We start from the raw sequence: 15793 nt of genomic DNA, 5'->3' as shown, positions 1-15793 counted from the left end.
GGATTTAAAATTGTGATTATTATTCATGATGTCTTTGAGTATTACACTCTCCCATGCTTAGAAAAATTTCGTCTTCGAAATTTGATCATTATTTGCTCATTCTATCTATAGGGTCTTCAAATAGGTATAGAAAATTAATCTTCATGTCTTCTTCTCGTTTCTATGTTATCTCTTCACTCACCAAGTTTCTCCATAGGACTTGCACAAGGGAAATTGACTTGTTTCTCAATTTACGAAAGATTTTCTTGAACCTCGACAGCTTCGATTGGCATTACTTGAGAGGGATCTGACTTATGCTTACGAAGTTGTGATACATGAAATACATCGTGGAGGTTTGATAGGGCCAAGGGCAGAGAAAGTCGATAAGCAACTGGTCCAATTCTTTCCACTATATCATACGGATCTATATACCTGGGATTTAACTTGCCATTTTTCTTGTTGCTTCGAGTTACCATTCTTAGTGGAGATATCTTTAGATACACTTTATCATCGACTTGGAACTCTAAATGCCTTATTCTAATATTCGCGTAGGATTTTTGACGATCCTGAGCTTTCTTGATTCTTTCCCAAATGATCTTTATCTTTTCTAACGTCTCCTGAACGATCTCAGGTCCCAAGATTTGACGTTCACCTATCTCAATCCAACATATCGGGGACCTACATCTTCGTCCGTATAAAGCTTCATATAGAGCCATTCCAATGCTGCTGTGATATTTGTTATTGTAAGCGAACTCTACCAATGGTAAATGTTCTTCCCAGCTTCCTGGAAAGTCAATAGCACAAGCTCGCAACATATCTTCTAAGCTTTGAATGGTCTTTTCTGATTGACCATCAGTTTGGGGATGATAGGCTGTACTTAACTTAAACTGAGTACCTAAACACTTTTGTAGGCTTCCCCAAAACCTAGAAGTGAACCTTGGGTCGTGGTCTGACACAATACTTACAGGCACTCTATGCAATCTGACAATCTCGCTAAGATACTGCTGATCTAACTTGCTGATTGGTTGGCCTACTTTCATAGCCAGAAAATGAGCAGACTTAGACAATCTGTCGACAATCACCCAAATTGCATCATTCCCTTTGGAACTTCTTGGCAACCCTGTCACAAAATCCATCGTAATATGTTCCTATTTCCATTTCGGGATTGCTAATGGCTGCAAACTTCCACCCGATTTTTTATGCTCAATCTTGATTCTTTGACACATGTCACATTGACTAACGTATCTTGCCACGTTTTTCTTCATTCTCGGCCACCAGTACACAGCCTTTAAGTCTTGATACATTTCAGTGGCACCGGGGTGTATCAAGTATCTGGATCTGTGGGCTTCTCCCATAATTACCTGTCGCAATTCCCTCACGCGAGGTACATATATCCTTCCTTGAAACCGAATGATGTTTTCTTTTACATCAAATTCCGGTCTCTTTGCTTGTCCGTGTTCATCAATCCATAACTTAATTCGGGAATCTTCTGAATAAGTCTATCGTATTTGATCCATTAATTATAATTGCAGAGTGAGACTAGCTGCATAGGCAGATTGGTAGACCACTCCCACTGTCATAAAACTAAAAGCCTCAACTAGTTTCCACTCAGATACCATCTTTCCAGCCACATAGGTGGTTTCTTTCCTACTCAGGGCATCAGCCACAACGTTAGCTTTACTTGGATGGTATTGGGTAATGCAATCGTAATCTTTTAACAGCTCCATCCATCTCTGTTGCCTCATGTTCAATTCTTTCTACGAGAATATGTATTGTAGGCTCTTGTGATCAGTAAAAATTTCGAACTTCTCACTATATAAATAATGTCTCCAAATCTTTAAGGCGAACACCACCGCGGCAAACTCCAAATCATGGGTCGAGTAATTTCGCTCATGGTTCTTAAGTTGTCGGGACCCATAGGCAATGACCTTACAGTGCTACATCAGCACACATCCCAAATCGTTTCTTGAGACGTCAGTATACACCATAAATCCTCCTAATCCGTTTGGCATAGCCAGTATTGGAGCAGTTGTGAGTTTAGTTTTAAGGGTCTGAAAACTTTCTTCGCACTGCTCGTTCCAATCGAACTTCACCCATTTCTGAATTAACTTGGTGAGGGGCGTTGCGATCCTGGAAAATCCTTCCATGAATTTTTTATAATACCCAGCTAATCTCAAGAAACTCTTAATTTCCGTAACAAACTGAGGTTGCTTCCAATTCTTCTCAGCCGCTATCTTTGCCGAGTCGACCGATATTCTTTCAGCCAATATAACATGCCCTAAAAATGTCACTTGGTATAACCAAAATTCACATTAAGAGAATTTGGCATACAACTTATGTTTTTGCAATGTTTGCAATACCACCCTTAAATGTGACTTGTGCTTTTCTTCCGAGTGATAGTATATCAATATGTCGTCTATAAACATGATCACGAACTTGTCCAAAAATGGTCTGAAAACTCGATTCAAGGTATTCATAAAAGCTGTTGGGGTATTGGTTAGCCCGAACGGCATCACCATAAATTTGTAGTGCCCATATCAAGAACGAAAAGTTATCTTAGGCACGTCCTCTGCCTTGATCCTCAATTGGTAGTACCCTGATTTTAGATCAATTTTCGAGAAGACTTTAACTCTTTTAACTGGTCAAATAACTCCTATATTCTAGGGAGTGGGTACTTATTCTTGATAGTTATCTTGTTCAGTTGCCGATAGTCTATGCACATTCTCAAAGTCCCATCCTTTTTCTTAACAAAGAGTACTGGTGCGCCCCATGGTGACATGCTCGGTCTGATGAATCCCTTGTCTAATAGCTCTTGAAGTTGGGCCTTTAATTCTCTTAATTCTGCGGGGACCATTTTATACGGGGGTATAGAAACTGGACCTGCCGCCGGCACAATTTCTATTGAAAACTCAATTTCTCTCTAGGGTGGCAATCCAGGCAATTCTTCGGTAAACACGTCCCCAAATTCTCTAACAATTCGCACTTCTTCAATTTTTAATGGTTCCTCATTTTTCCCTTGAACACATGCCAAGTATCTCTGTGCTCCTTGTCGTAATAGTTTCTCGGCCTTTAAAGCCGAGATCCATTTCCTTTCTCTTGCCCTCTTTTGCCCTTGAAACTTGACATTCCAGTCTCCATTCTTGAAACTGACTGTCTTAGCTTTACAGTCCAATGTAGCGTTGTATTTGGTTAGAAAATCCATTCCTAGAATCATGTCAAAATCTTGAAATTCCAAGAGGATTAGCTCCACCAAGAATTCAACTTCTCCTATCTGAATCTTCCTATTTTTGTATCCTGATGAGGTTTCTATAGACTTCCCCATCGGGGTTGCTACGATCATACGATAGTTCAGGTATTCCGATTTTTCTCCTAGTACTTCAACAAATGCATGCGATATGAGTGAATGACTTGCTCCTGAATCTATCAAAACATGCATATGAATACCAGATGTAGACATGGTACCTTCGACTACAGCTACGTCCTTTGCCGTATCTTGACGAGTTAGATGAAATACTTTTCTCTGCTGCACCCTGCCATTTCCTGACGACCCCTGAGGTTGACTTATCTATCGCAGCTTTGGGCAATCCCTTGCAAAATGTCATGTCTGCTAGCAATTAAAACAAGTGATTCTTTTCTTATGGCAGTTCAGGTTGACATGTCCCTCTTCTCCGCAATTGTAACAACCTTTCGTTCCTAGCCGGCATGGCCTTCCGGGGTGTTGCTTCTGGCATCTTGTACACGAATTACTAGGCTTGAACTTAGGCCTCTTGAGATTCAGCTTCTTGTCTGCTCTTTGATTACTTGCTTGCTGACTTTCTCCTTGAACGGCTTCGATCCGGCTCGGATTAGCCTCAGTTGTGACAACTTGCAGCACCACTTCTGTATAAGACTGGGTACTTATGCTACTCAAGGCTCGTTAAAGCCTCAGATTTAGCCCCCCCTAAGAACTTTTGGGCTTTGATCCTTTCATCTTCTTCATAAATGGGCACGTACATGATCAATCGATTGAAAGCATCTTCGTACTGGGCTACGGTCATGTCCTCGGTCTACCTTAACTCCATAAATTTTATCTCCTTCTTCACTCTCAGACTTAAAGGAAAGTACTTCTCGTCGAAGAGTTCTTTGAACCGCTCATAGGTGACGTATATTGCCCTAGCTTGAGAGGTCATTGCTCGTTTAACTCCTTTCCACCATTTGTCTGCCTCATTTTGAAGCATGAAGGTGGCACAGTTGATCTTCTTCTCTTCTCCACAGTGTAAGTGGTCTAGCAGCTTCTCCATTTGTTCAATCCAGAATTCTCCTTCCCTGGGGTCCTCGCCAAGTTTCCCTTGAAAGACGGGAGGGTTCTGTCGATGGTAGAGGTCGAGCATGTTGACTGCATGGCCGTCTTGGGAGTGAGTTCATTGCATAAATCCCACAATGCTTCCCATTATTCACTCCATTTGGTCAAGTCGACTGCTCCTCGTCTCCTAGCTCGAGTCGCCTTCCGGGTTACCACTTGCATTTCCCTCTGCATTGCTAGCTCGTTGATTGGTTGTCCTAGGTCCTATCGTTATCTCTCTTTGAGTGTTCACCATCTAAAAAGAAAATAATATTCCTTATTAGCTCACTGGGTCTTACCATTCAATAAAGCTAATCCTTCATTAATTTTTATAGATATTATACATCCGATTGTAAAATGTCATAGGCAACATACTACATAAGTCATAGAGATAGTTTGGGCATTTCTAGCTATGCCTTCTTTAGTCCGGACGACCTCCATATCCAGACGTTCTTCTCATCTTCGGACTCGTATGGTGGTCCCTCGGGATCGTCTATAATCGCTTCGATCTCTTTCTCGTCCTCGGAGTCTGTGTCCTCAAACTCAAGAGGGTTGTTCTTAACCTAGAGTATAGGTACATCGTCTTCCTCTTCTGCTTCGATCGGGTCTCCCATTTCTTCTTCCTCTTCTGCCTCGATCAGGTCTCTCATTTCTTCATCAAACTCCACCAACACCGGCACATATAGCTCTACCAGTTGCTCACGTATCCGCGCGCAATAAAGATGGAATTTGGGGAATTGCTCACCCTGTTGAACCCAATCCGCGAAGTCTTGCAGATCGCCTTTCAAAACACCAACCAGCATATTTATCTGGAGCTGGACTGGGTCAGGCCAGAGTCGGTAACTCGGGGGTACGTCGTCGATAATTTCTTTCATTTGGACCAGATACTCCATGATGCCTTTATTCGGTTCCGAGTCCCAAGATGATGTGCCCAATGATCGACTAATACCTATTCTGAGAAGTTTCTCGCCATTCTGTCATCACAACTCCCGTTAGTACCCCTAATTGTTCTCGAGTTGGAACTTCTAACCTCCTTAGATTCTCGATATAAGTGCTAACGTTTAGTCTAAATTCTCCTTTCTAGGTACTTTACTTAGTTGAGCTCTGATACTAACTGTAACACCCCACCTACTCAAGGCGTGTTATGTCTTAGGGAATTTAAATATTTATTATGAAAATTTGAGGAAATAAGACTTAGAAATTAAAGAGAAATTATAGAAATTATAAGAAAATAATAAATTAACATTTTGAAATAAATTTAATGTTTTAGGAATCCTTGGGGCACGAGGATTGGGAAATAACTCGTCTTTCAAGGATGACACGCTTTTCGAAGCAACTTAAATTATGGAAGGTAAGTATACTGTTGCAAGATTAGTACAGTTACAAATAGTTATGTTTATACCTGATTTTCGGGAATGCTATCATATTGACATGACTTGATATGTATCCATCACATAAACTACACACATGACATGCTATAAAATGCATATGTACACGTTGATATCATTGATCACATGCATCGTGGCCGTAGGGAGTACGAACTAGCACCGCTACTGTATCAAGGGTGCCCCCATACACCTCGGCTTCGAAAGAGGTGGCCGTAAAAATGGTAAATAGCATGAATGGTGCAGTTGATACCTACGATGAGTAAGACATTACATACACACATGTTAAAAACATCTTGTACCTTACTTAGATGGTTCATCATCTAATTTGGGTTTTACCCCTGAAATATTCAACGTTCCAGTCGGGACTTGCAGTGATGGTACAAAAGTCGAAGATGTGTAGCGACACGAGTCGTCAAGGAATATGCAAATGTACCATGTTATGTTGTAGTATGAATATTTCAAGTATTATGTACGTTTTAAATTATCTTTAGAAGCTTATGTATCAACTTTGTAATAAGTGCCATGTTCACTTATCTATGTATGAAATGCTATGATCAAGTTCAATTTTAACTTCCACTTTATGAGATTTTATTTATCTCTAGAGTATAAATTATTTCGTCAAGCACTAGATAGGTCTAAGGGAATTTCGAGGTGAGGTAGTGGAAAAAAAAAATCCTAAATTCCTTAAGACATAACACACCTTGAGTAGGTGGGGTGTTATAGTTGGTATCAGAGCTCAACTAAGTAGAGTACCTAGAAATGAGAACTTAGACTAAACGTTAGCACTTATATCGAGAATCTAAGAGGATTAGAAGTACCAACTCGAGATCAATTAGGGGTACTAATGGGAGTTGTGATGACAGGATGGCGGGAAACTTCTCAGAATAGGTATTAGTCGGTCATTGGGCACATCGTCTTGAGACCCGGAACCGAATGAAGGCATCATGGAGTATCTGGTCCAAATGAAAGAAATCATCGTCCGGCAGGGTGAGCAATTCCCAGAATTCATCTTTATTGCGAGCGGATTCACGAGCAACTGGTAGAGCTATATGAGCCGATGCTAGTGGAGGAGTCTGACGAAGAAATGGGAGACCCGATCGAGGCGGAAGAGGAAGAAGAAATGGGAGACCCGATCGAGGCAGAAGAGGAAGACGAAGTACCCGTATTCTGGATCAATATTAACCCTCTTGAGTTTGAGGACACAGACTCCGAAGATGAGGAAGAGAACGAAGTGGTTATGGACGATCTTGAGGGACCACCATACGAGTCTGAAGACAAAAAGAACATCTGGATCTAGAGGTCGTCCGGACCAAAGTAGATATAGCTAGAAATGCCATAACTATCTCCATGACTTATGTAGTGTGTTGCCTATGACATTTTGTAATCGGATGTATAATATCTGTAAAATTAATGAAGGATTAGTTTTATCGAATGGTAAGACCCTGTTAGCTAATCGAGAATATTATTCTCTTTTCAAATGGTGAACACTCAAAGGGAGATAACAGTAGGACCTAGGGCACCCAATCAATAAGTTAGCAATGCAGAGAGAAACATAAGTGGTAACCTGGAAGGCGACTCTAGCCAGGAGACGGGAAGCAGTCGACTTGACCAAATGGAGCAAATAATGGGAAGCATGGTGGGATTTATGCAAGGAACTCATTCCCGGGACGGCCATGCAGTCAACATGCTTGACCTCTACCGTCGACAGAACCCTCCCATCTTTCAAGGGAAACTTGGCGCGGACCCCAGCGAACGGGAATTCTGGATTGAACAAACAGAGAAGATGCTAGACCACTTACACTGTGGAGAAGAGGAGAAGGTCAACTGTGCCACCTTCATGCTTCAAAACGAGGTAGACAGATGGTGGAAAGGACTTAAACGAGCATTGACCCCTCGAGCTAGGGCACCATACGTCACCTGGGAGTGGTTCAAAGAACTCTTTGATGAGAAGTACTTTCCTCTAACTTTGAGAGTGAAGAAAGAGAGAGAATTTATGGAATTAAGGCAAATTAGGGACATGACCGTTGCCCAGTACGAAGATGCTTTCAACCAGTTGATCAGGTACATGCCCATTTATGAAGGAGATGAAATGATCAAAGCCCGAAAGTTCTTAGGGGGGCTAAATCTGAGGCTTCGGCGAGCCTTGAGCAGCGTAAGTACCAAGTCTTATGCAGAAGTGGTGCTGCAAGCCATCACAACTGAGACTAATCTGAGTTGGATCGAAACTATTCAGGGAGAAAGTCAGCAAGCAAGTAATCAAAGAGCAAGCAAGAAGCTGGACCTCAAGAGGCCTAAGTTCAAGCCTAGTAATCCGTGCACAAGATGCCAGAAGCAACACCCCGGAAGGCCGTGCCAACTAGGAACGAAATGTTGCTACAACTGCGGAGATGAAGGACATATCAATCTAAATTGCCCCAAGAAATGAATCACTTGTTTTAACTGCCAGTAGACAGGACATTTTGCAAGGAATTGCCCCAAGCCGCGGCAGATGGGCCAACCTCAAGGGTCGTCAGGAAATGTCAGGGTACAGTAAGGAAGAGTATTTCATCTAACTCGGCAAGATACGGCAGAAGATCGAGCTGTAATCGAAGGTACCATGTCTACATCTGGTATTCCTATTCATGTTTTAATAGATTCAGGAGCAAGTCATTCATTCATATCGCATGCATTTGCTGAAGTACTAGGAGAAAAACCTGAATTGTCGTATGATCATGGCAACCCTGGTGAGGAAGTCTCTAGAAACCTCCTTAGGATACAAAAATATGAAGATTCAGATAGGAGAAGTTGAGTTTCTGGTGGATCTAATTCTCCTAGAATTTCAAGATTTTGACGTGATTCTAGAAATGGACTTCCTAACCAAATACAAGGTTACATTAGACTATAAAACTAAGATAGTCAGCCTCAAAAGCGGAGACTCGAATGTCAAGTTTCGAGGGCAAGTGAAAGGAAGTAGATCTCGGCTCTAATGGCCAAGAAACTATTGCGACAAGGGACATAAGGATCCTTGGCGTGTGTTCAAGGGAAAAATGAGGAACCATTAAAAATCGAAGAAGTGCGAATCGTTAGAGAATTCGGGGATGTGTTTCCCAAAGAATTGCCTGGATTGTCACCCCAGAGAGAAATTGACTTTTTAATAGAAATTGTGCTGGGGGTAGGACCGATTTCCATACCGCCATATAAAATGGCTCCCGCAGAATTAAGAGAATTAAAGGCCTAACTTCAAAGCTGTTAGACAAGGGATTCATCAGATCGAGCATGTCACCATGGGATGCACCAATACTCTTTGTTAAGAAAATGGATGGGAGTTTGAGAATATGCATAGACTATCGACAGCTGAACGAGATAATTGTCAAGAATAAGTACTCACTCCCTAGAATAGATGAGTTGTTTGACCAGTTACAAGGAGCTAAAGTCTTCTCAAAAATTGATCAAAGATCAGGGTACTACCAATTGGGGATCAAGGCAAATGACGTGCCTAAAACAGCTTTTTATTCTTGATATGGGCACTACAAATTTATGGTGATGTCGTTCGGGCTAACCAATGCCCCAGTAGCCTTTTTGGATACCATGAACCAAGTTTTCAGACCATTTTTGGACAAGTTCGTGATCGTATTTATAAACGACATACTGATATATTCTCCCTCAAAAAAAAAGCACGAGTTGCATTTAAGGGTGGTATTGCAAACGTTGCAAAAACATAAGTTGTTTGCCAAATTCTCGAAATGTAAATTTTGGTTATACCAAGTGGCATTTTTAGGATATGTTATATCGGCCGAGGGAATATCGGTCGACCCAGCGAAGATAGCGGCTGTGCAGAATTGGAAGCAACCTCAGTCTATTACAGAAGTTAAGAGTTTTTTGGGATTAGCTGGGTATTATAGAAAATTGTGGAAAGATTTTTCAGGATTACAACGCCCCTTACCAAGTTAACCCAAAATGGGGTGAAGTTTGATTGGAACGAGTGGTACGAAGAAAGTTTTCAGACGCTTAAAAATAAACTCACAACCGCTCCAATACTAGCTATGCCAAACGGATCGGGAGGATTTATGGTGTATACCGACACCTCAAGAAACGGTTTGGGATGTGTGCTGATGTAGCACGGTAGGGTCATTGCCTATGGGTCCCGACCCATGATTTGGAGTTGGCCGCAGTGGTGTTCGCCTTAAAGATTTGGAGACATTATCTATATGGTGAGAAGTTCAAAATTTTACTGATCACAGAAAGCCTGCAATACGTATTATCGCAGAAAGAATTGAACATGAGGTAATGGAGATGGATGCAGTTGTTAAAAGATTACGACTGCACTATCCAATACCATCCAGGTAAAGCTAACATTGTGGCTGATGCCTTGGGGAAGCCTACAAAAGTGTTTAGGTACTCAGTTTAGGCTAAGTACAGCCTATCATCCCAGACTGATGGTCAATCAGAAAGAACCATTCAAACCTTAGAAGATATGTTGCAAGTCTGTGCTATTGATTTTCCAAGAAGCTGGGAGGAACATTTACCATTGGTGGAGTTCGCTTATAATAACAACTATCACAACAGCATTGGAATGGCTCCATATGAAGCTTTATACGAACGGAAATGTAGGTTCCCGATATGCTGGATTGAGGTAGGTGAACGTCAAATCTTGGGACTCGAGATAGTTCAGGAGATGTCAGAAAAGATAAAAATCATTCGGGAAAGAATTAAAGAAGCTTAGGATCGTCAGAAGTCCTACGCGGACACTAGAAGAAGGAATTTAGAGTTCTAAGTTGGTGATAAAGTGTATCTAAAGATATCTCCACTAAGAATGGTAACTCGAAGCAACAAGAAAAAGAGCAAATTAAATCCCAGGTATATAGGTCTGAATGATATAGTAGAAAGAATTGGACGGGTCGCTTATCAACTTGCTTTACCCCTGGCCCTATAAAACCTCCACGATATATTTCATGTATCGCAACTCCGTAAGCATGAGCCAGATCCCTCTTAAGTAATGCCGACCGAAACTGTCCAAGTTCAAGAAAATCTTTCGTACTTTGAGAAACCGGTTAAAATTTTGGATCATAGGGATCAAGTTCTGAGAAATAAATTAGTTCCCCTTATGCAAGTCCTGTGGAGAAACCTGGTGAGTGAGGAGATAACTTGGGAATGGGAAGAAGACATGAAGCTTAATTTTTCATACCTATTTGAGAACCCTATAGTCAAAATAAGCGAAGAATGATCAAATTCCGAGGACGAAATTTTTGTAAGGAGGGGAGAATGTAATACCCTAAGGCACCGTAAATAATAATTGTAATTTTGGACCCTAGAGAATTAGTGGAATTTTAGTGTTTATCGGTAATTTAATAGGGTAAGGTATATTTATTTATATTGTAATTAAATTTATAAAGTTTTAATCATAGTTAAATTCATTGCATAGTTAATCATAGCTTAAATACCATAAATTATATTATGTATTAAATTAGGATTTTTTTATATAATGTTGAGTGTATATATGTATATTAGATATGATAAAATCATATGTACGTATATATGTATATTATATTAAAAAAAAAAGCAGAAAATCACAAAAATTCGGAGTAGGCGTGCGGCCATGCTCTGGCTGTGCCTGCAATCGAGTACAGAGGAGATGAGGGGCATTCATTAAGAAATGGTCGTCGGAGTGGCCTTCTAGGATGCGTGGCGCTCGTGATGGGACAACTCACTTCGAGTTTCAGATATAAATAGCCGCAATCGAGCAGCCCCACTCATCCGAAACTTTTACTTCATAAATCGGGCATTTGGAGCAGCGTTTGAGAGATTTGGGAGTGGGGTTTTGGTCCTTGCATCGTGGGCAAGGTTTCTGGAGCGTTTGGTGGCCAACGGAGCAGCAGAGAAGGAGAATCGAGCCTCGCCGAAAAATCGCACAACCGCCGGAGCCGCGCCTTCAAACGCAAAATCGAGGTATTTCTGATTGATTTTTCAAAATTTTAAGGTTGTTTTCGAGTTCGGGGGGTTGGATTTAGGAGGGAGAGAGGCCTCTTTCGAAGCTTTGAGCAGCCGGAGGGTCGCCGGCGACGGGGCAACCGCCGGAGAAGGCGACTCAGTCGAGCGTGTGGCTGCACACGCCTGCCAATAGGAAGAAGGCTTGTGGCTTGCACACGCCCGTCCGAAGAAAAAAAAGTAATGAAGAAAAGAAAAGAAGAAAAATAAAAAGAAAATTGAAAAAATTTTGCAAAAATTTCCAGAAATCTAGAATTTTGTTTATGTCTTATTTTGTGAAAATTTTCTGGAAAATGCTAAATTAATTAATTATTTAAGTAATTTTGTTACTATGGAAATAAGGAAAACATAAGAATTTAATTTGAAAAATTTCAAGAAAATTCCAGAAGGCTAGAAATATTATTTAAAGAATATTAGTAAAGAGAAATTGGGTTATATGAAAGTTTAGATATTTATTATAAAATTTTGAGGAAATAAGATTTAGAAAATAAAGAGAAATTGTAGAAATTATGAGAAAATAATAAATTAACATTTTGGAATAAATTTAATGTTTTAAGAATCCTTGGGGCACGAGGATTGGGAAATAGCTCATCTTTCGAGGATGACACATTTTTCGAAGCAACTTAAATTGTGGAAGGTAAGTGTACCGTTTCAAGATTAGTACGGTTATAAATAGTTATGTTTATACCTGATCTTCGGGAATGCTTCATCATATTGACATGCCTTGATATGTATTCATCACGTAGACTACACACATGACATGCTATGAAATGCATATGTACATGTTGATATCATTGATCACATGCATCGTGGCCGTAAGGAATAATGAGCAAACAGAGTGAACCATTTAAACTTCGGATGATATGTTGAGGGTGTGCGTGTTGGACTTTCATGGCAACTAGGATGATGATTTGTCATTGGTGCAATTTGCATATAATAATATTTAGCATTCTACCATTGGGATGCCTCCTTACGAGGCACTTTATAGCAGGCCATGTAGATTGCCTATATGATTGGAGAAGATTTGTAATGACCCGGAGGTCCAATACAACAAATAACAATAATTTCACCATTTTTTTTTATACAGCAAAATAATTATCATTTACAATTCATTAGGTTATCCCAAAGGGGAATACCACAAACCCCAATAATAAAATACAACCAATAACGTAGAACAACCCAACCAGCTAACAAATGCCCCAAAACCTTTTATTCAGGTGACCTTTGTACACATTTAATCCAATAGATCATGCCTTGCTAGGATCTCTTTTGTTCTTCGCTTTACCTGCACTTAGAATGATATGAAGAGAATGAATGAGCCGTAAGGCCCATCAAGTATAATACAACAAAATAGAGCATAAGATATATCCAAGCAAAGACTCAGTAAACAATAACAAGCAATATATGGTAGGATTATGGCATGGAGTAAAACAAGCATAATTGTAACATGGAATATCATGGTCATAATCGTAATCGAGATCTGTACAATCTACACAAGTAATAAACTCCTACCATATATAGCATGGATAAGGCACACTCTGATAGCCTCGCTATTATATAGTCTTTGGAACCCATCTAACGCTCTAAGCACAATACTTATTATCTTGGAGTATCGTACATTCATGTCACAAGGCAACCCACTCTGGGCCTATAAATCCAATCCACTCTGCAACACTAGCACTCGTTTGTGATGCCACAAACGAGGGGCCTAAACAAGGAGCGGCTCCTGGCAGGCTTCTAAGATGGTAGCCCTCAAATGAGAGAAGATATGGAACTAGTTGTAAGGTCGCATGACGAGGACGCCATGTGCTCAAGGGGGGAGAATGTAATACTCCAAGAGCTCAAAGAAGGATAGTATATAGGAAGGAAGGAAACAACACCAGTTGGATACCTTTTTGGCTAAATGTAGGCAAAGAACTCCAAGGTTATGCGTGTTTGAGCTGGAGAAGCTCAGGGATAGGTGACCCCCTGGGAAGTTCGTGTAGACCGATCAGGGTAAATTGTTCCGGTCCTTCTTATCGCTCGATGCGAGATGTTACAACCACAGTCCCTGCATTCATGCTATACCAAGTTATAGTTCATAGGCTAACTCCCATACATAGATATATTCTGACAAGCCTAGGTTATATCCTCATCACATTACAATCTCTATACCCACCCGCCATATCGCAACCATCATAAATGAACACATGTATTTATGTCCATGCCCTTTCCTTCCCAATCATATGCCCACACATGTCAATTTCAATGGTTGCACTAAAAATTAGATAGCAATGTTGATTGGCCAGGGAATACAAGCAAGACAACACCAAAGTCTTGCATAAACTACACCTTAACCAAGAAAACATCATTCCCTAAGAAAGATAGGGTGAATAAAACCCTATTTAAGCTTTCAACAAGATTCAACATGAATGTAATAATACTAAAAGGTTTACAATACAACGAAATGGGCACGAGTCATGATTTCATCCATAAAAAAGGATAGACAAAACAAAGGATATTCAATAGACACAATTTCCAATTCCTCGATTTCATGCAAGAATTTCGAAGGAAACTCACAGTTTCAAGACTTGTCCGAATGTCCCAAGTCTTATACCAAATCGAAACCCTTCGATTCTAGTTTATAACTTTTCAAACGGTTCATGAATCAGATATCTACACAAAAAGTTATGGCCAAAACCATACTACTGCACAAAGCTATGTAGAACCTTTAGTTGACTAATGAGAAGTTTAGTCGACTAATGTAACATCCCTGACTTTGGAAATAATTAATTTATGGGTTTTAAGGAGATTTATCGAGTTGTGTGTGTGGTTTTGAGAAAATGGGCAATTAGGATAATTAATTATTTTGTGAGAATATTTATGGAAATAATGAAAGAATAAAATGAATTAAGTTAGTGGATTTTTTTGAAAATTTTAGAGTGTAAGTGAGATAAAGAGAAATGAGGTGTGGGGTATGTGTGTGAATTTTGAAAGCTTTGGGGTGCTAGTGTAATTCTAGAAAAAGTCTGGAAGATTGGTTAAATAGAATGAAATGTATATATAGGTTGAAGACGTGTGGTAACACGAGCGGTCGAGCGCAAGGGCTCCGGGCAAGGGGCGCGGGTTCGATTCGTGAGGGAGGCGGGCGCGCTGGGAAAAAAAGGCTGATTTTAATCAGCCAAGGCACACCAAAACGATGTCGTTTTGGGGAGGCCATGTGCTGGCCTTGCGCGGCCCAGGCACGCCACGTGGCGCACGCTGGTGCTTCCGCTTCCTCTACCACTTATCCGTTTTGCCTCAATTTAACCTCCATTGCTTGCCAAATTTCAGCCACGTAGCAAGGTAAAATCAGAGCATTTATTAGCCTAGTTCAGGGGGTAAATCCATGGTTTATGATAGAATTCAGGGGGTGGTCGAGCCTATAAATAGGCGAGCATGGCTGGGAGGTTAAGGCATTAAGTGAGGAAGAAGTCCCGTGAGCTGAAGAAGAAGAATTTGGTAGTGAGGTAATTAAATTAAGTTTAATATGTAGTTTAATTAGTTAATTAGTTAGCTAAATTAAACCAGTAGCTAATATTTGAATTAGTTAAATTAGTAATTTAATCTGTGATTAGCCGACAAATTATTTGGCCTTATGAATGTATATAATTGTGATAAAGGTGTTGCTACGCTACCAGCTTGTACAACGAAGTAACGTTGGTCACCGAGTAACAAATAATTTAAGGTAAGGGTTTAATATGTTTTGTGTGTAAATTACTTTTATCATGGCTTGCATAAAATATTGAGAAAGTGCCTAGACATGGGACAGTGAATTTTTGACCGTGAGGGTCCTAGGACGAGGTCATGGATGGAACCACTAGGCGCTACCTAGAGCCTGATATAGGTGCGATGGACGGGCTTGCATGCATGCTGTACTTCATTTTTGTCTATGATGTCACGTTTATTAATTTACTACATTGCATATTGCCTTTACTGAGTCCCCGAACTCACCCCCTTCACTCCACTAACCCAACAGATAGCTCAGGGATCTAAGAAAGGGAAATCAGTACTAGTGGAAAGGTCGCCGGTCAATAGTGATTGCAGGCAGTGAGAATGTAGATCATGTTTTGTGTTGTTTATGTAATTTATATGTTTTGTATTTAACTATGGGAGATGATAA

This window comes from Diospyros lotus, chromosome 7 (assembly GCF_014633365.1).
Source record: "Diospyros lotus cultivar Yz01 chromosome 7, ASM1463336v1, whole genome shotgun sequence".
Lineage (NCBI taxonomy): Eukaryota > Viridiplantae > Streptophyta > Magnoliopsida > Ericales > Ebenaceae > Diospyros > Diospyros lotus.
Note: the sequence above shows the minus strand (reverse complement) of the source record.